Here is a 23,870-nt window from a genome sequence, read left to right on the forward strand (position 1 = left end):
TAATGGAAGCCTTCATTTCTCAAGCAAGAGTGTACCAGAGACCTTTTATGGACCATATATAGTAGACTAGCAACTAGAGACTCAAAAAATGATCAACACAGGTCTCCCCCTAACATAAGCCCAAGTGGGAGCACCTACAACCCAAGGCTTGCAGCACAATGACACAGATTATTTTGAGAAAATGTCAGGCAAGTTGAACATGGGGAAAATCTCCAGCCTTCATGTTCCAACTGAAGGCAATGGAGAAATAGTAATGTCCAGCTGGTCAAAGAGACTAAAGATCAGAAAATGTGGCAGGAAGTATCCTAAAAGTCTAGAGCATGTGCACACACGCGCGTGCGCACACACACACACACACACACACACACACACACACTTCCTTGTCTGCACTCCAAGCTGTGATATAAAAAGTCTCTTATTACATGGACAAAATGCCCAGCTACACTGTAAACTGGGTACCTAGTGCCAGCATTCTAGCCTATAGCTCTCTCAGGGGCCCTAATCCAAGGGTCAAGTTCTCTGCTTTGTTCTAGTTGTTAATGAAGATTGTTTACACGGTTAATGAAAATATAACACAGCATGGTATAAAACATAAGATGATTTAAAATGATCCAAGTATTGTTTCTTCTTGTAGTGAGGCTAGGCCTCTGGGAAAGAAGAAAGCACACCATCTGGGAACTGGGGTACACTTAATACAGAAGCTCTTGCCAACCGTACGATCCATTTATCCCATGGGCCTGAACTGAGCATCTACTACTGAGCCTAGGAGGAAAACTATGAAAGCTAGTGAGAACGCACTGAGCTCAAGTTATCCACTTTAGCTGAGATTCCATGGTGAGCAAAGAGCCAAAATCAAGAGCCCTGCTGCTGCTCAACTCACTGTAAAGCACTTGCCTGACATGAGTGCAGTCAGGATCCCAGCCCAGGACTTTGCAAAAAAACAAGCAAATGATGAAAACTTGCAGCAAAGAACAGGGCAATTTTTTATAGCCTTTCCTAGGTAAGCTCATCCTGTAACGGGGAGCTCTGGGGCAAAAGCTGGAGCTCTGGAACCTCTAAGAAGCTTAGCTCTGGTCCAGTATACCAATGAAAGAAACCAGTGACAGTGAGGAAGAGAGAACAGTGACGTATTCAATATGGCCACACTGGGAAGAGAAACAGAGAAGGAGTCCAGTGATGGCATGTTTACCATCCAGGATACTAACACGAGATTGACCTTGAGAGGTGGCTTATTGGTTGAAGGCTAGACTCACAGCCAAAGGTCAGGTTGAGGATTAAATAGAGGACGAAGTAGGGGTGGGTATGGACAAGAGGTTGTAACATAGCTATCTCAGTCAAGGTGTGCTCTGGTTGCTCACTGACTCCATTCTGCCTCTGCAAGGTGGTTCAAGATGTCTTTACCATTGTCACTACTTAAGGGGATCAGAGTGGTTGTCGGAAGACACTAATGTTACTCCAGCGTAGGGTGTCTCCATCGTGTATAGTAAATACTCTTGTAGGAACAGGTGAGGTCTGTCCTATAAGGTCCTGCTTCTGTATGGCTCCCAGGTGACTGAAGGAAAGGAGAAGGACAATGACTTGTCAACGGAAATCAAGGGGACAGACTGGGAATGAATATGGAGAATGCTGGGTTCTCACTTTGCTGTCAGGTAACTTGGGGGCTCAAGCGAGGAGTCAATACTTTTTTCTGAAAGAGCAGTTTCTATGTATCTACATCCTCATCTTATACAGGAAGGCCCTCTGGGCTGGAAAACTGTACGGCATCTAGACAACCCTGCATCCTGTAGACAATGAGAAGGTACCTGCCCCGGGTGTAAATAAGCTGTATACGTTAATTACAAGGAAGTTGAGTCAGTTGGTCACACACACGGTAATGGTAGACTGGTTCTTTGCTCTTTTAATGGAAAAGTAAAAACAGGATCATGCTCTCTAAAATCTGTAGGCTGAGAACATGTTAGTAGAGGAAACAACAACAACAACAACAACAACAACAACAACAACAACAACAAAGCTGCACAGTGTGACAAGCAGATCTCTTGTGACAGGAAGGCCCTGCTCCATGTGCACAACACAGCAAACTCTGCTTTCTGCTACTCCATGTTCTCTGCGGCTGGTTCATCAGCAAGGAGAGGCAGAGGCAGAGCTGAGAATGACAGTCAAGGAAGGCTTGCTTAAGGGTCAGCTTGGGATCCAAGGCAGTCCTGTGATACAAACGGCCTCCCTCATGAGATCACCTGGAAGATCAAGAACCTATGTTTGGCAGGACCAGATGGAAGACCCCAGACTTTCTAAGCATTTGGTAATTCAGTGGGGGAGGGGCAGGGAGTATCTGTAGTCTACAGTCCCTGTGCCCCCCATGTCAGCCCAGAGTTAGTCTCCCCCCCACTGTCTCTGTCTCTCTGTGTGTGTGTCTGTCTCTCTCTCTGTGTGTCTGTCTCTCTCTGTGTGTGTGTCTGTGTCTCTCTCTGTCTCTCTCTATCTCTTTCTCTCTCTCTCTCTTTCAATAATTAATTTGAAACATGTCAGAGTAATATCTTTGGGTAAGGTAGGTTACTCCCACAACCTTTGACTGGAAGCAATCCCACAATCCCTGCTGAATTTCTTAGTTTTTATCTGAATGCTCCATAGCTTCATTTAATTCTTGCTGTTTTCTGCATACTCACCAAATCCTGTGTGTACATACTAGCTCCCATCCTTGATGACAAACCTGTTGGTGGCAGATTCCACATTTAGTCCAGCATTGCAATCTCCTCCCATGCCGGGCCAGTCCTGAAGTGAGTAGACCCTCAACACTCTGAGGCTGAGACTGGAGGCATCCTGTCATTGAGCTGTTCCTTCTGCTCAGCTTTCTCCATTCTTCTTCATTTGGTGCCTAAAACTAGCCATTGCTCTGTGCTCCTCTTAGGCCACAGCTTAGGAAAGCCCTACTTTGTTTCTCTACACCTTACACACAGTGGTATAAACTCTATTACACCTGACTTAGACTACCACAATGACAGTGTGCTCTCAGTTTCTTGTGCCCATCCCAACTAACGCATTGTTTTGTCAGTGACAATAATATCTAAACACATTGTATTTAGTGGTACAAACCAATGGTTTCCTTATGACATTTCCCTATGAACGTGAACTTTGATCATCTCCACCCCTCTATTACTCTTTTGTATTCTTATTTACCACCCCCCTCCCGTTCACTTTCCACAACCTTAATCGCCCCCATGGATCATGTTTTGATTCTTCCCTGAATTCAATATGTGACAGAAAATCTAGAAGACTCTTTCAAGACTTGCTTGTTATCACAGGGACCTCTATTTTCACCCATTTTCTCTCAGATGACATAATTTCATTTTTCTCTATGGCTGGATAAAACCTCACCACTTATATACGGCATATCTTACCTACTCACTCACTGACACGCATCTAGGTTGACTCTCTAATTTGGCTAGTGGAATAGTGTGGGACAAACAGGAGTACTGCTAACTCTACAGCAAGCTAATTTTGATTTTGCAGGTTACATTCCCAGGGGTGGCATAAAAACAACTACATGTCTTCAGTATTTTATGTTTTCCTATCTTTCATCCTTGAGATAACCTGGGAGTTAGGTACTTTTCAAAGTAAAGTCATATACTGTCTTTGTCAGGGTTTTTATCCCTGCACAAAACATCATGACCGAGAAGCAAGTTGGGGAGGAAAGGGTTTACTCAGCTTACACTTCCACATTGCTATTCATCACCAAAGGAAGTCAGGACTGGAACCCAAGCAGGTCAGGAAGCAGAAGCTGATGCAGAGGCCATGGAGGGATGTCACTTACTGGCTTGCTTCTCCTGGCTTGCTCAGCTTGCTTTCTTATAGAACCCAGGTCTACCAGCCCAGGGATGGCACCACCCACAATGGGCTGGGCCCTCTCCCCTGATCACTCCTTGAGAAAATACCTTACAGCTGGATCTCATGGAGGCACTTTCTCAACTGAGGCTTCTTTCTCTGTGATAACTCCAGCTGTGTCACGTTGACACAAAACCAGTCAGTGCATATACTTAAGAGTGTTCATTGAAAAGCCTCAATACAAACAGTACCACCTCACAGGAGGCTGTCCCCATTAAGGACACTTCACAGTCAGCCTTACAATCCCATCTCAGACATGTTCTAATGCCTCTTTCTAACAGACATCCTCTTCATTGTTATCTCTTATTGGATTTTGTGTTTGTTTGTTTGTTTAATTTGTTTTTTTTTTTTTTTTTTTCTCTTGGCTGCCTTGGAGCTAACTCTGTAGTCCAGGGTGGACTTAAACTCACAGTGATCCAACTCCCTCTGCCTCCCAAATGCTGGGATTAAAGGCATGTGCCACCACCGCCAGGATCATGCTGGTTCACATTTCTTCTGCAACCATGATGTGTGCTTTACAGGAAAGTGCTGTCCCATTTATGGCTTTATCTCTGGAACACACTTTATTATCATTAAATAAGTGACAAATAAATTAAGAGGTCTTCTATCTTCAGTCTCATGTTCCTTTCTTTGCACTGTGCTACCTTTTACAACAGCTACCTCTCCATCCAAGTCAAGATCTTAAACCTAGCCTGTGAATTCCTTTCTATCTAGATCAACTGTTTAGGCCAAGTATGGAGGTTCTCAGCATTGGCCAATCTTAGCCCTTTGGAGGCTAAGTAGTCAGGCAGTGAGTTTGAGGTCAACCTGGGAAATATACACTTCTCAAAAGAAGAAGGAGAGAAGGAAGGAGCAGGAGCAAGAGATGGAGAAGGAAGAAGGCAAGGAGGGATGCAGAATGGGTGAGAGGTGACAGTGAGATTCCTCAGGGTCCCACCTACAAAAAGAACCACTTGACAAGACCTGGTAAAGAAACTAAACCTGCTCCAAAATAGGCAGCCAGGTGACATGGCACACGCCTTCAATGCCAACACCTCGGAGGCAGCCTGATCTACAAAATGAGGTCCAGGATAGCTAAGGCTACCACCCTGTCTCAAACAAAACAAAACAAACAAATCAAAATGAACAAAACCACCACAACAACAACGACAACAAAAGGCAAAGCCTAATGAGTAAACTCTGGTTTGATTTAAGATTGGAGTCTCCTGATAACTCACGAAGTCGTGCGAAGATTTTCGAGATCCATCAATTACATACCACACATTAAAAAAAATAAATCAAAACAGTCGACGTTCAACAAATAAGTACCTGATAAATATTTAAAAACAAACAATCTATCATTCCTTTTTAGAAAACAAATTCTACATACTAGGAAACAATATTTGGCATATTTGACTAAATCTATTGCTTATAACTACAGTATATACATATAGAATTTCATACATATTTCAATTTAAAAGTATTTGTGGTCATCTTATACAGTAAAGTACCACTGTGTATGTGTGTGTGTGTGCATGTGTGTGCATGTGTGTGTGTGTGTCTGTGAGTGTGTGTGTATGTATGTGTGTATGCAGTAACACCACTTGTTTAGGAGAATATATGCCGAGAAAGGACATCTCACATCATGATGTACCACCCTCTACCTCATTGCCTGGAAACAGGGTCTCTTACTGAACCTGGATCTAGGTTGCTGACTTGCCAAGTTCAGTGATCCCCTTGTCTGTGCTCCCACCCCATGGCACTAGAGTTACAGCTGCACTGGGATCATGCCCAGTTTTCCCACATGTTCTGCAGGTGTGAACCTGGCTTCTCGTTGCATAACAAGCACTTTTATATGCTGCATAATGGTCTCGTGGCATTCAGCAACTCTCAACTCTCTTTGATAGGCTTGACCCTTCCTTCTGAATCATCACATGAACTTTTATGCTGAGCATTTCGATTTTCAAAAGGACTGTTTTCTCTGCTGCATGTTCTTTATTTCCACACTTGAACTTTCTGATGTCGTCACTGTGAGGGGTTACTGCTGGGAGTTCTCCACAAGTGGTGGGCTGTCCATCCTTAGCTGTGAGCTCTTGAGGCAAGGAGCCTAGCAAGGCACTTGATTGATTCATGGATATCATACAGCATTGGAGAAACAGGCTGGGAGATATTGAGCTTTCCTTTCAAAAGGAGATGACTCATTCCTAGTACGTGGCTTTTGTTAAATAAAAATATAATCACAGAATAGCAGCAATTGTGCATTTGTTGGCACTCTGTTAATTGAGCAAAAACAAAGGCTCGTGAAAAACTGAGAGCATAAGCTAGGACTCTCAGATCCTTGACCTTACATAGAAAGATACAGACATGACAGTTAAATGAGAATCAGATACTATAAAGACAAGAACAGGCCTGGGAACAACCCTTGGCTATTCCAAAGAGGGAAACAGCCAGTGTGGAGACAAAAGAATAGCCAAAAATCAGAACTACCCAGCCCCAGGTGACTCTTCACAACCTATCAGTTGTATCAGTGTTTTGTTTTTTTTTTTTTTTTTTAATTACATTTAGGTCATTTTTTGTATCTAAAATCTTTATAAATTCCATAGACATATTTAGAATTCTTAAAATCACAGAAATTTCACCTGGCCTCAAGACAGTTTCATTTGTGTTGGGACAATAAGGTTGTATATTTTGCCATTGAGAGGATTAACCTAAACATTAAACATATGGCCTAAGCCAGCCCAGTGTAGATAGAGTGCCTTTATTCCCACCCCTATGACCCATCCCCTTTCCTAAAAGAGAGGTCATTCCAGTTGAGTTGCTACATGTGGCCCAGCCTGGTTCACCCCAGTATTCCACAAGCAGTCCTGTCTTTCACTCACCTCTAAGTAACAGCCCAATGAGCAGAACACACACAGCAAAAGACACAGTCAACAACCTAACTTCAGGTACCCAGATCTTATAGGAAGATCATGAGCAGAATGAAAAGAAAAGACACTGCATTCCCCATGGAAAGGCTCTAACCTAAGCAGGATGAAAAAGACTTTGAATAGCAATTGGAAACATTCAAAAAGTTCACAAACACCTGAATGAGCTCAGAGACCAGGGATAAATTGATTGACGCTCAAGAGAGAAACAAACAGCTGAACAAAATGAGGAAGTCAATATGAAAATCAAATTCAGCAACGAAAGAGAAATGCTGAAGGAAGCGTAAGCTGAAATGGAGCTGGAAAAGAAAAAGTCAATTAGTCAAATGCAAAGGGGAAGCTTCACTAGCAGAATGGGCCAGGTGGGAGGCAGTGGCTCAGGACTAAAAGATAACACAGAGGAAGTAGGTCATACACGTGAAGAAAATAAGTTTTAAACCTGTAAGTGGAGCAAGCAGGGTCTTGGAGATTTCATGGAAAACTGAAATCAACAAAGGATGAGCAAAGCTGGGGAAGAATGCCAGGACAAAAGTATAGATATTACCTTAAATAAAGTCATAAAAGAAAACTGCCCAAATCTCAAGAAAGAGATTTCCTCTCTAAAACACCAAAGAGACAGGACCAGAAAACAAATGCCTCATGACACAGAGTTTAAACACAAGAGCCACAAAACACAAGAAAAGGATGCTGGAGTTGGCACCAGACAAGGTCGAAGTCACACATAAAGGAAGGTCCATTAGAGTAATGACTGATTACGACATAGAAACTTTCAAAGCTGAGGGCTTGGAAAGATGTATTCCAAACTCTGAAAAGTTACAACTGTCAACAAGTATATTATACCCACTAAAGCTATTTTTTATAAGTAAAGAAAAATAAAAACTTCCCATGATTAAAAAAAAAGAACAAATTACACACTCATGAGTTCTGTTGTAATCTTCTGGTTACCCCAGGTTTGGAATCACCCCTGCCTCTCCACTTACAAGTCTACACTAAGTATCTGGAAGACTGGACTTCAAATATTTCCTATTGGATATAAAATCAGCTGAAATAGAATAACAGAAAACAGAACAATAAAACATCAGAACAACAACAACATCAACCAGAGCCAAATTTTACTCAACCCAGGTAGACTCATACAAAATACAGAACCAACCACTGAAGCCCAGATGCCTGGGTCCTACCACAAAATCAGACACAATATAAGAAACCAAGAAAATATGTTTCTGCAAAGATAATCGATCCTATAATAATGCCTCTTATGCAGAACAGCCCAGATGAATCTCAGGACATAAACTTTAAAGGAACAGTTACAGGTGCATTCAAAGAGTTCAAGGAAGTGAATAAAGTCCTGAATGCATTTAATGAAGACATTAATAAACCGATGAAGGTCTAAGGAAACAGAAAGAAAAGACTGGAAGAAATGACTAGAGCTCAGGATGTGAAAAGTGTACTGAAGAAAAGCCAACTGAAATGAAAATAGAAACGAACATTTCAACAGCCTAATCAAAAAACAAAGTAGGAATTTCAACAACAGAATGGATCACCTAGAAGATACAATATCAGTGCTTGAAAACTGAACCACTCAATCAAAGCAAAATAAAAAGTTTTCTAAAAATCATGAATGGAATTAAAGGGAATTTTGGAACACCATGAAAAGAGCAAATCTATGAATAATGAGAATAGAAGAAAGAGAAGATTTTCTAGTTAAAAATATAGACTAGGTAGACCTTCAATATAATAATAAAAGAAAAAATTTCTAAAACCATAGAAGGAAATGCTCATTCAGGTTAAAAAATAATATTAAAGAGCATACACACACAACAGTACCAGAAAAGAAATCCCTTATATTATATTATAGTTACAACACTAGATATTCAGAACAAAGAAAACCTATTGCAAAGTACAAAAGAGAAATCTAATGTCATATGTGAAGGCTGTGGAAACTTTAAAAGCCAAAAGAGCTTGGAATAATGTGCCTTATGAATTAAAAGTCTATGGATACTAGTCCAGACTAATTTACCCAGCATAACTGTATGTCACGATTGCAGGAGAAATAAAAAAACAAAGAAAAGTTCTGTTTTTAACAAACTAAAGAAATTAGTTATTAACCATTAAGACAGCCAGAGAATACTGAGGATAGATAGATAGATAGATAGATAGATAGATAGATAGATAGATAGATAGATAGATGGATGGATGGATGGATGGATGGATGGATGGATGGATGGATGGATGGATGGATGGATGGAAGGATGAATGGATGGATGGATGGATGGATGGATGGATGGATAGATAGATAGATAGATAGATAGATAGATAGATAGATAGATAGATAGATGGATGGATGGATAGAGAGTAAAATTAATATATACTATCAGACAATAAAATTAGTATGTGTATATATATGTTTAATATTATTTATTCTACATGGAATCTTTTTAAAATTAAGTGTACTTATTCACTTTACAATTGAATACCAGTGCTTCTTCTCCTCTCAGCACTTCCCCCACCCACTTCCCTTAAAAGGAGATGTCTTTGGGTATCAACACCCCCTACTCCCCACCTCCTAGTCCCCCATCCTGTACATCAAGTTGCTGCAGGACTAGGCACATACTCCTACTGAGGTTAGATAAGACTGTATATTCAGAGATGCAGGATACATGTAGGCAAGAGACAGCCCCTGTTCCAGTTGTTTGGGAGACCCAAATGAAGACCAAGCAGCTCATCAGCTACATATGTGTAGGGGAGCTAGGTCCAGGTGTGCTTGCTCTTTCGTTGCTGATTCAGACTCTGGGGACCCCCGAGGTTCTAGGTTAATTGACTCTGCTAGTCTTCCTGTGGAGTCCCTGTCTTGTTCCAGTCCTACAATCTTTGTCCCAACACTTCGGGAAGCGCCATCTTCTGTTTGGGTGTGAGTCTCTGCATCCCTTTCTACTGGCTACAGGGTGGAACCTCTCAGAGGACAGTTATGCTAGGTTTCTGTCTGCAACCATGACTGAGTACATTAATAGTGTCGAGGATTTGTTCTTGCCCATGGGATGGGTCTCAATTTGAGGCAGTCATTGGTTGGCTATTCCCTCAGATTCAGCTCTATTTTTGTCCCTGCACATATGCAGGACATATTGTGGGTTGAAGGCTTTGTGGGTGAGTTGCTCTCCTTATCCTTCTACTGTGAGTCCTGCCTACAGGAAGTGGCCTCTTCAGGATCCATATACCCCATTGCTAGGAATCTTAGCTAGAGTTGCTCCCTTAGACCCTCTGGGTCCTCGTCCCATCACAGGTTTCTGGAACATCCAAAAGATTGCCCTTGTTCTCCAGCTAATCTCCATTCTCTCTCCCCAGCTCTCCCGATATATGACCCTCTCACCCTCTCCCCTCCCCAACCCCTCTTCTTCCCAGGTCCCTTCTTTCATCAACCACCAATATCTATTTTCTCTTCCCTTCTGAGAAAGAGCCAAACATTCTCCCTTGTTATTTGGCTTCTTTGGATCTGAAGATTTATAGAATGGTTATTCTGTATTTTATGGCTAATATCCACTTATAAGTGAGTACATACCATGTATGTCCTCTTAGGTATGGGTTACCTCACTCAGGATGACATTTTCTAGTTCCATCCATTTGCCTGTGAAAATCATATTTTTTTAATGGCTGAGTCGTATTACATTGTGTATGTATACCACATTTTCTGTATCCATTCTTCAGTTGAGAGACATCTAGGTAATTCCAAGTTTTTGGTTATCACAAATAAAGCTGATATGATCATAGTTGAGCAAGTGTCCTTGTGGGATGTTAGAGACTGTATCTTTCGGTATATGCCCAAGATGTATAACTGGGTCTTGAAGTAGAACTTGCCCGAATCTTCTGAGAAACCACCAAGTTGATTTCCTGAGTGTTTGTGCAAGTTTGCACTCCCACCAGCACTGAAGGAGTGTTCCCCCTTGCTCCACAACCTTGCCAGTATGTGCTGCCCTTTGAGTTTTTGATCTTAGCCATTCTGTTTGTTATAAGGTGGAATATCAGAATTGTTTTGATTTGCATTCCCTAATGACTAAGAATGTTAAACATTTCCTTAAGTGTTTCCTGGTCATTTGCGATTCCTCTGTTAAAAACTCTCTGCTTAGCTCTATATCCTCTTTTTTAATTGGGTTATTTGAATTGTTGGTGTCTAACTTCATTTTTTTTCAGGCCTCAAGAATTTTATACATTATATATATATATACAATTGGTGGAAGGACCAAGCTCTAATATACCCAGAGGAGCTTTACATACATATATGGTGTCTAACTTCTTAAGTTCTTTATACATTTTTAATATCATCCCTCTTTTGGATGTAGGATTCTATCTGGAGTCATAATGTTAGTCTCAGAAACCATAGACCAGACAACAGAAGCCCAGTCCCAGGCATTGGATTCCTCCTTTTATGTTGTCAGGGCTGGAGTTGTGGTGGCTCAAAAGACTCCACCAACGTAGTACAAACTATTGCCATTTTACTTGGTTGACCACATGTACTTGGTAATGAAAGTACCACAAAACACAGTCACAGGCCTTGGAGAAATCAAGTTGGTATTGAACTTGAAACTTTCTCACTGACCGTTATTGTTCACTTTCTATAGGGTATCAGGCAGGCTGACAGAGATGTAAAACACAAATAGTTCTTACCCAAGAGGAGATGAAGGCAGGAGTAAGAGCTGGATTTCATATGAATAAAGTGAATGTATGATCAAAAGGAAAATCTCTTAAAAACCATTTAAACAAATTAAAGATATGTGTGACTATTAATTCAGTTCCACAGGAGACCCTGGGAGAAATACATCAGACTAAAGGATAAACGTACCAAAGAGGTCACAGGTAAAAATAAGTAACACTAGGACAGATGATGACAAGATGTCTGTCTAAGAGGTCACCACCTGTCATCAACATAGCCAGAATTAACACACACCTTTCACATTAACTCGAAATATTAATGATTTCAGTTCTCTAATAGGAAAGCATAACTAACAGGTTGGAGTAAAAACAGGATCCATCTTTTTTGCTGTTCCCTCAAAATATACTTCATCGTTACTGATAGATAATAGATACAACTTTAGAGTAACGGACAGAAAAAGATATTCTAAGCAAATGAAACTATGAAGCAAGTGGTCATTCTAATAGTTGACCAAATAGATTTCAAATAAAAGAGGTGATAAAGAACCCCACTTCATGTACATTAAGGAAATAACCCATCAAGAAAGCATAATAGTAAAAAAATACATTAAATACATGCATATCTATTTTATAAAGCAAATACTACAAGCTATAACACCACAAATTAACTCAAACACAATAAAATAAAATAAAAATTGGGGAGGATCCAACATCCCATTTTCACAATAAACAGACTACCAAAACAAACAAACAAACAAACAAAACAGTCAAACATTATATCTTAAAGCCTTCATAAACAAATAGGGTTTAAGTACATAGATTATTGGTAAAATATTTGAAACTGAATTCTAGAAGACATCAAAAGGGGTTGTTTAACAAAGAATAGAGAACCAGGTGTAAGTACACACACAATCACAGCTGTTTTTGGTTTGTCTGTTTGTTTAACAAAAAAGCCAAAAATACACTGGAGGGGAAAATAGTCTATCTTTAGCATATGATATTAAAAATCTAAATATCAACATATAGAAACAATAAAACTGGATCCTTATAACGTAGTCCACACAGATGTCTACAGAATATTCACCAAGATACTAAGAAATAGAATGTTCTATTTTAGATCACATTTTAGGTCACAGATAAACCCTTAAGGAATGTAGGAAAACTGAAGTAACATTCTGAATTCTGTCTGACCACTATGAAATAAAGTTGGGTATCTACAGCAAATGGAAACTACAGAAGTATACAGACATGTGAAGACTAACAGTACACTCCTCAGTAAGAACTGGTTCACTGAAGAAATCAGGAAGAATTTTTTTTTTTAAATCCCACAGTTGAATGACAATAAAAATGCCCTAATCCATCAACCACAACAAAGGCAGTTATAAGAGAAAATTTATAATGCTAAATGCCTATAGAAAAACCAAAGCAAACCAAACCAAAAGTGAGAAATCCTTTACAGATAACTTAAGGATGCACCTTAAGTCCCTGGAAAACGAAGAATAAACATAACTCAAAAGTAGCAGACAAGAATAGATCAGTAAGATTAAGGCAGAACTTAATTAAACAACAATAAAAACAAAAATATAGAATTACGGAAAACAGAGAGTAGGTTCTTCGCAAAGATAAACAAGATTGGCAAACTCTTGAATAAATTAACCACAAGAAAGCAAAAGAACCCCTGTATGAATAGGATTAGAGATGAAAAGACAACATTACAACAAATGCCAATGAAAAATTAAAAGCCTACATCCTGTTAGGTTGGAAATGTAAAGAAATGGCTGGATTTATAGGGTGCATTTGACCTATTAATTTTAAACCAAGATGACATAAATAATTTAAATGGACCTGTAGCCTTCAATGAAATTAAAACAGTAATCAAGCCATCCCAACAAAAAACAGCAAAATAAAGCCCTCAAAAGAAAAACAAATAACCAAAAAGACTGAGGACTAGGCACCTCTTTAAAGAAGAAATCAACATGATAGTCTTTAAATTATTTTACATAATAGAACGGGATTAACAGTGTAATTCATTTTACAAAACAGTGTTACCCCATTAAAAGAATACCACCAAAGTAGTGAGTCCTGGTGCTAAGAGTAACAGGTCACTGTATAAAAGATCCAGTGCCAGGAGAGATGACTCCATAGGAAGTACGGGTTAGGAAAACCCAGAGGTCCACAAAATACTTCAGCTTCCTACTGTTGTTCTTAGTTACCCACCAGGACCTAATGATGAAACCCCACTAATGAAGACACCATTCACCCTGGATGTATGATATACAGGAATTATAGGCTCATATTTTTCAAAACCTACCCACCACCAATCAGAAGTAGTGAAAAGGAAAGATTAATAGAGCAATAGAGGATGTGAACCTGTTTAGAAATAGTTCTTTAGAGTGAATCTCATCTGTGTTGTCAAGAGAGCAGCATTTCAGTGCACACAAATCAGCATTGTGGCTTGATCTACTCACAAATACCATTTATGAATCAGCAATAGAAATTCAATCCAGAAGAAATCACAAGGCTGTGCCAATAGGCCAAGTCTGTGGAAATGGCAAGAAGCTGCCAGAATGCCATCAGAAGCTCTTTGGTGTGTTCCTTTACATGAAGTTGTGACTAATTATGGCTAGCAAAAAAAAAAAAAAAAAAAAAAAAAAAAAAAAAAAAAAAAAGGCAAGGTGAACCAATACCATACAGGGTCATCAGCTAAGACCCAGCAGTCAGCAAAGCCCAACAGTGATCAGCAAAAAATGGTAAGGCACTTCAATACCACATAGTATCCTCCACTGACAGTTGGGTTATATTTATACCCTTTCCAAATATTATGTGTTTTCTCAAGCCTCTGTTCTAGCAAAACATTATATGCCCCCTTTCCTGGGTGCTTCCAGGAAAGCACCATGTGTCTATTCTCAGAAAAATATCTTCCCACATGTTTACTTCAGCAAAAAACATCCTCCCATGAGACAGTTTCCATAAAAATATCACATAACACAAATGAGTCTTCAAAGAAACCAGATTTTCCAGTTCAAGGAATCAAACTGGAAATGTGGTAGAAATTTTTTCACTGTTGGCTACCATTCATAACATCAAACAGTGCTACATACGTTGTTGTGGGGGCGCAGAGATACAGCATCCATAGTCTTACTCAGCTCTGAACTCCAGAACTGTAATACAGACCTGCCAAGGTATGGTGAGCCAATTGGTGCAATGATAGCAGGACTTATGGGAATAAACAACCTTTGCTTGATTAAATTTGAGGTTGTCTCTACAAGAAGTAATCTATGCTTAATACTGATAACTCCATCCAAACCCTACAACTGAAAAGGTTTTGGGGTCTAGAGGAGAATCTAATTTCCTAAATGTTTTGTTTGTTTGGTTTTTAATGCATGTGTAATGAGTGTTTGGTATATATATATATATGTGTGTGTGTGTGTGTGTATGTGTGTGTGTGTGTCTATATATATGTATATATGTGTATATGTGAATATGTATGTATGTATGTATATATGTATATATGTATGTATGTATGTATGTATGTTTGTACGTATATACACCTATATATACATATACATATATATAGGTATATATATATATATACCTATACACACACACACACACACACACACACACACATATATATGTCTAAATACTGGTTCTCAAGGAGGTCAAAGGAAAGCATTGGATTCTCAATAACTGGAATTACAGATTGTTTTGAGCTACCATACGGGTGCTGGGAATCAAACCTGGATCCCCTGGAAGAACAGTAAGCACTCCTAAGCTACTGAAGCATCTTTCCGGCTCCTAAACAGCTAGTAAATATGTATTTACACCAATAGGAAAACACTACCCTCAGCTTTAACCAGAGAAACATCCCTGAATAAAGGTGAATACAGAGACTCATGGCTGTGCAAGCTGCTGAGAATAAAAGAAAGTTGAGGGTTTATTCCCACAAAGACAGTGACTCCAACCCCTAAAGCTCAAGAAACATTAGGAAGAATGGGCAGAAAAAGAAAACTAAGAATTGAAAGATAGAAAAAAGGCTGCTAAATGCCATCTTTTAAATACAATAGGTCATGGCAACTGAGAAAGGCTAATGGGCAGTCTCCAGGTAGTGGGCCCATCTAAGCCAGGCATAGCATTTAGTGGTATGACCATATATTTGCTGGTATGTCCATACATTTAGTTGTGAACCCATTAGGCTTTGATAGTTAATTCTAAATCAGGATTGTGGGTGGAGTATGTCCTGTCAAAGTGTGTGGGATACTAAACAAACAAAAACTAACAAATATGAGAAGTAGGTTGCTGAGGGAAAAGTACAGCTGGCAGAGGGGAGAAGGAAATAAGGGCTATTATTGAAGATGTAATCATGTAAAAATCATGTAAAAGATCAAATTAATTAATAAAAGAAGGAAATTGGCACAGAGAGGTGTTTTAAGCTGCCTTCTTTTATATCAAATGATCTCTAGACTTGGAAGTAAAGTTTTATGACACAACTGTAGATTCAGACAAAGTTACAAATGAGAAAAGATTGTATAAAATCTACAGACCTGTGAGTATTGTATAGCACATTTAACTTCAGCAGTTTTGTTCTGATATGTTTTCAAACAATGTAGTCCTGTTCAGATCATCGTGCACAGGCCCACCTGACTCCGGAGTTCCCAACCTCATGTAAATTAGGTTGTCTCAGTCCCTTGATCAGGCTGATGAAAGAGGGTCAAGGCTCTTATGCTAGCCTGGTCTATACAAGCTTGAGGTCATTGTAGTTTGTAGAGCAAGTCTGATTCATGACAAAACAAAACACATTAATGTACTGCAGGTCCCACACTGTTGTGTAGGTTTGATCCTCAGTTTCCTGAGGCACCAATAATGTCATCTGATAGGTACCAATGGTCATTTTAAATATTTGCCCTTGTGAAAGACTTTGTACCCTGTGGTAGATTCAGAGAGAGGGAAACACTAACTAACCCTGATCGCTGCCATTTATTAACATATAAGTTATTTGAAGTTTTTTTGTCCTGCAAAAATGAACTATACTTAGTTTCTAAATCTCTTCCATTGGGATAATAACCTATACAGATTTCAGGAAGGTTTTAGAGATTGAATGGGAACCAAACCTTTATCCCCTAGAAGAACAGTAAACACTCCTAAACTACTGAGGTATCTTTCCAGCTAATATTCTATTAGTAAGAACTATTCTTAAATATCTATCTTTACACCAACAGTCGAACACTAGCCTCAGCTTTAATCAGAGAACCATCCCTGAATAGAGGTGAATACAGTATGTGGGATGGTAATGTTCATGCAGCCTGAAGTAGCAAAGTCAAGTCACGGCTTAAGTTTCATTGCATACAAATTACAGAAACCCAGATGCCCTTAAAATTCCTCATAGGCTTTTCAGCATGTGACCATCCGCCACAGGAAGCCACTTCTTCCTGGGTAACAAACCAGACTCAATCAAGAAGAATGACTCCAAGTGAAGCCTCTTCTTTTGGTGTGATAGGAGTCTGAAATAAGCATTTCAATTAGATTCATTAAGACAGTTATTACTTGATAATTGAATAGCAACAGATTGCAAAGGAACACTTACTGAGGTCTAATAAGTATGTAGAGGAGAGATCTTCTCCTTCTGTAATTCCATCAGCTGTAAACCAGTGTAATTAGAGTCTTACTAACACATTTAAATTGAAGGGAATGTTGAGGCGTATAATTGACACTTAGGAAGAAACCTGCATTTTGTCAAGGTGCTTCCATTTACATACTTATGAAGTGTCTGTTTAAGCTGTTAAATAATTGAGATGAGTGGACAGTAGTATGTCAAGTGGGTAAATAAGAACTAAATTCTTAAACAAGTTGATATGCTAAGGAAAGCTACATTTAAAAATGTAAAACGCTACTTCAATGTATCCATCAAAGGAATCAACACAACTAATAATTCAAAACTGCCCATGAAAGAGATCAAATCACTGAATTGATTCTGTCAAGGACAATGGATTCAATTATTTGATGTTCATAACCATCTCTTGAGAAACTACTGGTAACATGGACCAAACATGCTGCTGGCCATCATTTTGGTGTTGGAGATAAGATGGTCACACACAAAAAGCCTACAACTGTGTCGCAGTAAAATAAAAAAGGTTCTGTTGCTACTGGTCCTGCAGTCTCATTCCACAGAAGCTGCTCCAGTGTGGAGTCAGGCACCGGGTCCCACACAGTCCTCTAGGTGGTTAGTTACCAAGCCTGGTACCCACACATCTCTCTCCATGGGCCCTGAGTGCCCTCACCTTGCATGAGCAATAGAGCTGGAACTGCACACTCCAGCTGCCTCTCAGCCATTGCTTTCATACAACTGTCCTCCACAGCCAGGTAAAATCACAACTCAACAATCAATAACTTATCAAACAGATTTATATGTTAAATTCTCAATCCACAATATATCCAGACAATACTGCCAATTGATAAGGAAATAAACTGTCCACCTAGACAAGATAAAATATATCTAGTTCACTTTGATCTAAGCCATCTTGCTCTGCTGCCTCCATCTTGAATCTCCCATTTATTCTTCTCTTCTTCCTTATCAAAACTTTTGTCCCAGCCCCACTCTCTATTGTCCAATCATGTATTGCCTTGACATCAACATACACAGGTGGTTTCAGAATCAAGGCATGCTGGCAGCAGACACAGAAAAACAAGTCATCCCCTTAGCCCTTGGGAGGACAGAGTCCTCTCTTAAATTTAGGTTGGACCAGTGGTATCACTGCACACTGGCACCTCTGAAATCCAAGTACAAGCTTCAAAAGTAGAGGCTCATTTTCTTATCTTCACTTCAAAGATTGCTGGGTTCTATGTGCATGGCAAAAAGAAAAAAGAAAAAAGAGATAAGTTCTTAAATATCTTAAGTAATGTTTTGTAATGAAAATGTATTTTTTAAAGAATTTATCTTTTGTGGTATTTCATTAATAGGCAATGAGAATTTGAATAATTTGACTCTTATAGAATCCGACAGTAAGAAATACTATCTATCTATCTATCTATCTATCTATATATATATATATATATATATATATATATATATATATCACCTATCATGTATCCATCTATTTATCATCTGCCACCCATATACTTATCTGTCTGTCTGTCTGTCTGCCTGTCTGTCTATCTCTCTATCCACATGTATATCTAATGGATGAGGGCTAAGGAGATCTCTAACACAGACCTCTGTGAAGTCTCTATGCAGTGTTTCTGGCCTCTCTATCAGAGAAAGAATACATAAAAGATGTAGAGTAAGTAATTGAGAGGACGTTCGTTACAGAATAAAGGTACAGACTTGAGGGGTGAATGTGCTTCTTAAAGCACAATGGGGTGTGGGGGTGGCTGGCTTCATAAACAAACTTTAACAGAAGAGTCTCACTCATGAGTTAAAGTGGGGGTGGGTGAGAGATTCCAGAATTGGGTCAAGGCTTTCCCGGAATAAGTTTCATTCCTCTTTACCTGCCTTTTGAATGTGCCATGGAGGCAGATGCATGATGGGAAAAGATAATTTCCCCAGATAATGATTGTTCAAAAGCAAAAGACAGTTAGCCACTGTATCAGTCTGCCATGTTTTTGAAGTTTTTTGTGAAACAAAGCTCAGCAATTGTAGTTTGTTTATTTTTCCTATGCCTATCTAGTCTATACTGTGAGAGAGTGTGTGTGTATGTGTTTAAGTGGGTGTGTGTGAGTGTATATATGTAAGTATGTGAGTATGTCTGTGTGAGTGTATCTCTATGAATGTATGTATTCTGTGTGTGAATGTGTTTATTATGTCTATGTGTGAATGTGTGCATGTGTGTGTGTTTGTGTGTGCATATTTTAAATATGAGAACCCATCCAAGTCTAACCATAAAATTCTCCAGGAAACAAGGACAATAAAAACTAAACTGTACACATGCGTAATTGTTGCTAATGGTTTAGTCTGTATTTAAAACATATATTCATATTCATTTACCTTTTATTAAAAAACACTTTTAAAGTAGTACATTTGTCACAAAAGCCCTTAGGAAGAGAAGATGACAACCACCATGGTGCCTTCTTTTATGCTCACACCTAAATGTAGGCCTAGACAGCATCTACCTTTGATAGATGCTAACGAGTAAACCTGGGCAGGACAGGAACAAGCATTTTTATTCTTGTGACATTTTTTCCTCTCTGCATGCTATTTAGCTCCCTGCTTGTGTAGATGAGGGGAGAGGGGAAAAGAAATGTTTCCCCCACTATTCTGGCATCATTTTGACTTTACTCTCAAAGCCCTGGTCATGCCAATCTTGTGTTTATAAATCCAACCATATATCTAGGAGGCCGACCTCTGCCTTCTCCCTCTTTGTCAGAGATGCCATTGTCTTCCCCATCTTTCATACTGGCCATCCCAGGCCTACATCTTACACCCCCATTCCCCTGTCTCTGAGAGAAGGATGTCCCTACACTCCATCTCCTTCCTGCCATGGCATCTCTAAAGCATCATTTCAGCTATTGCCTCCGAATCTCCACCTGCCCCATTCTTTTATCCCATGTGAAGACACGTGGGCTGATGTATCGACCAGAAGGATTTATCTAGAATCCAAGAGAATCTCTTGACCATGAGCCATGAGGAAACTACCCTCTAAGCTGCCCTGTAGTGAGTTTAAGAATGCCAAATAATCAGTCCTAAAAACATACATACATAACATTATACATACTGAGCAGGTAATATTGAAGAATATATATGTATATATGTATATACATGTGTATGTATACATATATGTATATTATGTATATGTATGTGTATGTATATGTATAATATACATGTATGCATGTAGTAACAATTAGTGAAAATGGAGGCCATACATTAAAGGACAGTGAGAAGAGGTATATGAAAGGATTTGAGGGGGAAAAAAGGAAGAGAAAAATTATATTGGATGAATTGTTTGGATGGAGGGTTTGGTTCCCATAACTGCCTACACTTTGGGCCTAAGCACAAGTGTGGGGTTCTGAAACTTCTGACCTTACAGATTAAGGTTTCACAGCCCCAAGTTGAACAAATTTTTTGGAGTGGCTCATAGAACTCAAGAGAAACACCAGGCTTACAGTTCTTAAGTTTCTAGAAAGGGTATCAATAGAACTGGCATATGGTGGGGTAGCCACTGAGGAATCAGTTCCAAGCATAGGCACTATGGCCTTGTGTCCTCAGGGCATTCCAGCTCCCAGGGGTTGGTGTGTCTCACCTGGCTTTCTGTAAGAGCCATACTTTCTGTGGTCTAGAAACTGGAAAACCCTGTCCCTCTGCCTTTTATGAATGCTTTACTGCTTATCAGATGTGACAAAAGGATGCCTGGAAGAGTGGGCGAAACACATTTGGCCTCGAGCATTCTTCTTAGCTTTACTGGGCAGCATCCCTTCCCTCAGGGTGTGGACAATGAGTTTCTGGAATGGCAGGGTCAGAAGATCTACCTTTACGAAAGGGTAGATTAGAGAATGTCTTTGTGGTCAGTTCAAAAACAGACTAGAGGGAAGATTAGAATTTGGCTGACCTCCCATTCAAAAGAAAAGTTATGTTCTATGTGTCCTGTGGTCTGCCTTGGGGAAAAGAGGGGTACTCCAGGAACCCCATCCCCCTAAAATATGCTGCAACATGCCTTTTAAAGTCATCTATGACTATTTCAAAGATATTACCACTCAGTAAACACTTATTACATGACAGACACTGTTATAACCATACTTTGTGGTAGTATCTTGCTTAACTCCACAGCAACTGTACAGGCGGTTACTGCCATTACCCTGCTTCTGGATTGGAGAAATTAGATCTGGTTTAAACATCTTGCCCAAAGTCACATAGGAATGAAAGGTAGAAACCTAGTTTTATTTCTGGGAACTTGGACCAAAGGCCCTCCTTTTAGTCCTTGCATTTAGGAGCCACTTGATTATATAGCTTTGCTTCTATAGAGTGGTCATTTTGCTGATTACCTATTCCATATTCAACTTCTCCCCTTTTTAAAAACATAATGTTTATTCATTCATGTGCGTGTGTGTGTGTGTGTAGTATGTATAGTGTATAATATGTATATACAAGTACAGGAGCATATATGTGTGTGTACTTGTACAGGTCAGAGGACAACTCTGAAAAGTTACTTCTTTTCTGTCACCTTATGGGATACAGAGATTAAACTCACACCACCACCCCTATGCACAAGGGCCTCTCTCAGCTGAGCCATTTTAAAAGCACCAGCCTTTTAAAAGCTATTTTAAAACACTATCCAGATTCTGTGGAGGAGACTGTTCTAACCGCTAATGAGAAACTTCTCCCTTCACAGCTGGAACAGTGAGTGAGGCCTTGTGAGTGAAGCCAGTTAAGGTATTCCTGTCCCTCAGCCAGGCAGGGTGAATGAGAGTGGCATGTGATCTAAGCCTTGGAATTCACACTTGGAATGCTGGGACAGACTGCTGTTTCTGTAACTGACTGAGAAAGGAAACCCAGAACTGCCAAAGCTACTGGTGTCATCCAACAACCACAAGAAGCAGCTCAGGATGCAACTGCAACAAAGAAGGCAGAAGGGAGATGTCAAAGCCAACTGCTAGAACCAATCAGAAGCTCACCCAACTGCTAGAACCAATCAGAAGCTCACCCAACTGCTAGAACCAATCAAAAGCTCACTCAACTGCTAGAACCAATCAGAAGCTCACCCAACTGCTAGAACCAATCAAAAGCTCACCCAACTTCTGGACCAGTGGGCTTTCTGTTGTCTAGGCCAATGATCCACCTTCATTACTTAAGCCATATGACTGGAGGTACTAGTAGGTTGTGTGTGTGTATGTGTGTGTGTGTGTGTGTGTGCGTGTGTGTGTGCAAGTAAACATTCATATGTGTATGTACACATCAACAGACATGGTTGGATGACATTCTTTGGGAATTATTTGCCTTGTTTTCTAAGACAGGCTTTATGCCACAGACCTCATCAGTTAGAGTAGGCTGGCTCCCAGCACCCCTCCAACATCTCCCTGGCTCAGTCTCCCAAGCACTTTGACTACGAGGTAACACCATTGCAACTACCTTTCCAAATGGACTTGGGATCAAGCACAAGACACGGCGCTTGTGCTGGGAAGTGCATTGCTCATAGCTCTCTTCCCAGCTGTTGAATTGAGAGATTTGAAACATCGTTGATCCTAGGACTCCCCAGGTTCATACTTGTTGTCTTAATATAATTATTAGAAGTGTCTCATTTCATGCTCAGTATCCAACTTTGGAGAATAAATTTTATAGTTATCTGAATTTTGCTATAACTTAGAATACATCCTGACTAACCTAGTCAGTTCTTCCTCAATCTACCTTGATATCTCCTTAAGCTTTTAGCAAATCTCTCACAACTTGAAATGAGGGAAACAGAAAGGATAGGACCTCCTAATAGATGTGATGAGGTAACTTCGACACATCAAATTTGTAAACGCACCTTGCTTTTTACTCAGCTAAGTCAAGTTCTTTTGCACTCTGGGATCACATATAAAAAAAGCCATTTGGGGATGTCAGGTTCTCTAGTAAGCATCTGCCTGCTGCTGCAAGCCACATTGAAACACAGCTGATTACTGCTGAAAACATCAATGCCATGCATCTTCAAGCAGCTCACCCACATTCATTTTGCCAGCAGGTGGAGATTACACTGTTTCTTGCTGCTTAATAAACAGCCAAATGTATCCCTTAGAATAGAAACAGCCACGCATGGCGGAGCATCATATTGATGCTCTCAGCACAGTACATCCATGCACACCCTGGGATCCAGGCTGAAAAGGTGTTCTTGGCATCTCACTCAGAGCTGGAGCTGTGTGCTGGGTTAACTACAGGTCCTGGCTAGCAATGCTAATTTTAGCTGGGCAAAAGAAAGAGAAAACGCAGGGGGGAAATGGCTCTGAGGGAGACTAATGATTGGGAGCCATGAATCTGTGTCTTAAAAGGCAGCATTGTGTTGAGAACATGAGCAAGGGGAAGAGAAGCAAAACAATTAAGGAACAGAAGAAGGAAGGATTGACGTGCTCCTGGTATGTGAATTCTTTCAGTCCTTGAGCTTTCTTTCCTTTCTAATAGGAGCAATTTCAAAACCCTTTGCTTGCTTTCTCAGGTGGACTTCTCACCACCTGATCACATTTTTCACTTTAAAACCACCACAGTCACAACTTGAAAAGGCTGCTTTTCAAGTACAACAGCGTGTCTTGGATGGGTGGAAAAAAGGGGCTCTATTATTTTGAATTGACCCCTTCACATGAAAATAGTTATGAGTACTAAACAAGTGCTTAAAAATCCATGTCTTAGTTAGGGTTCCTGTTGCTGTGAAAAGATACCATGACCAAGGCAACTCTTACAAAGGACAACATTTAATTGGGGCTGGCTTATAGGTTCAGAGGTTCAGTCCATTATCACCAAGGCAGGAACATGGCAGTGTTCAGGCA

This window comes from Micromys minutus (assembly GCF_963924665.1).
Source record: "Micromys minutus genome assembly, chromosome: 17".
NCBI lineage: Eukaryota > Metazoa > Chordata > Mammalia > Rodentia > Muridae > Micromys > Micromys minutus.